Here is a 1,821-nt window from a genome sequence, read left to right on the forward strand (position 1 = left end):
AGAAAAGGCAGACACAAGAGGACACCTACTGTATGATTCCATGTATACGAAATGTCCAGAACAGGAAAATCCAGAGATAGAAAGCACATCAGTGGCCGTCAGGGCTGGGGAACGGGGCGGGGATGGAGGGTGGCTGCTAATAGATATGGGGTTTGAGGGGAGAGGGGCAGGGAAGGTGATGGAAATGTTCTGGAATTAAATAGTGTGACAGTCATGCAATCCTGTGAATATACTAAAGCCACTGAACTGTATACTTTGAAACTGAGTTTTTGGGGGCACCTGGGTGGCTCAGTTAGGTGTGGTTAACCCTTGGTTTCGGGTCAGGTCACGATCTCATGGGTCCTGAGATCGAGCCCCAAGTCTAGCTCTGCACTCAGCATGGAGCCTGCCTGAGATTCTTTCCCTCTGTCCCTCCCCTCACTCACACGTGTGCACTCAGTCTCGCACACGCTCTCTCTCTGGAATAAATAAGTCTTTAAAACAGTGAGTTTCCTGCTCTGTGAATTATATCTCAACTTTTTAAGAACTATGTAATTAAAAAAATGTGTCAAAAGTAAAAGGCAAAAACAGAAAATCTACAACCATACTGGGAGATTTTCCTCCCCTGGTCACTGATAGAAAAAACAAACAAACCAAAATCGGTGAAGATGGGGATCTGAACCAGGCAGGTGTAAGCCTGCACTGACATGGGGCACCTGGGTGGCTCAGTGGTTGAGCGTCTGCCTTCAGCTCAGGGCCTGATCCTGGGGTCCCGGGATCAAGTCCCGCATCAGGCTTCCCGCAGGGAGCCTGCTTCTCCCTCTGCCTGTGTCTCTGCCTCTCTCCATGTCCCTCATGAATAAATAAAATCTTTAAAAAAATAATAAGCCTGCACTGCAGACACGGGTAGCAAACAGCATGCAACAGCAGCCGAGAAACGCAGTCACTGACGGAGCTGACCTTTACACCATACTGTGGACCAGACCTTGTACTTCCCATGCACAACACCTCAGTTAATGCCCCTATTCTCACACCCTCCCTTATAGGTGAGGAAATAGAGGTATAGGAGGAGGAGAGAGGGTGAGCCTCTGGCCCAGAGTCACCAGCTTGCTCTTGACCTCCCTGCTCACCATCTCCGGGTCCTGAATTTCAGAGAGACTTGGACCAGGACCTTTATTCACATAAACACACCCCATGGTGCTGGAGTAACTGAGGTCTGATGCAGACTGAATAAATATTAACTGTCAATGACCTACTACATCAATAAATATATATCCTGGGCACCTGCAGAATAGAAGACAGAGTGAGAGATTAAAAAATATATATATAGCAACAATCCACTGCGTTCTTACTCAAGCCTGCAATTCAACGTTGCAAGGGCTTTACCCTTCATCTTCACAACACCTGCCAAGGAGGTACTCTTGCCCTCGTTCCACACTGAGGAGTGCCACCCAAGGATGGGAAGGACCACTCCCCGCACCACGACCTGGATCTGAGTACGTCTAGAACCTGAGCTCTGAGCTACTCCCTCAGCGCCCACTTCAAGACACTGCATCACCTGCCAGGCCTCCACGCCTGTCCTCGACACAGAGCCTTTGAGCAGAGTGCGGGTCCATGTATGGAATCTGATCCTCACACAACCCTGGGAATGGGGCAAGGCAGAGATCACGGAATTTTTGAAATGAGGAAACCGTAGGGCAGACGCAAAGGAAGTCCCTGGGGGCGCACCTGAACGCTGCTCCGCCCACCAGGTGAGACCACTGGAAACTCCAGAGAGCAAAAGGCTAGAAGGAACACCTGGAGGAGGGTCTGTAAGCAAGCCTTAAAATGGAAAAACAGCTG

Source organism: Vulpes lagopus, chromosome 7 (genome assembly GCF_018345385.1).
Source record: "Vulpes lagopus strain Blue_001 chromosome 7, ASM1834538v1, whole genome shotgun sequence".
NCBI classification, from domain to species: Eukaryota; Metazoa; Chordata; class Mammalia; order Carnivora; family Canidae; genus Vulpes; species Vulpes lagopus.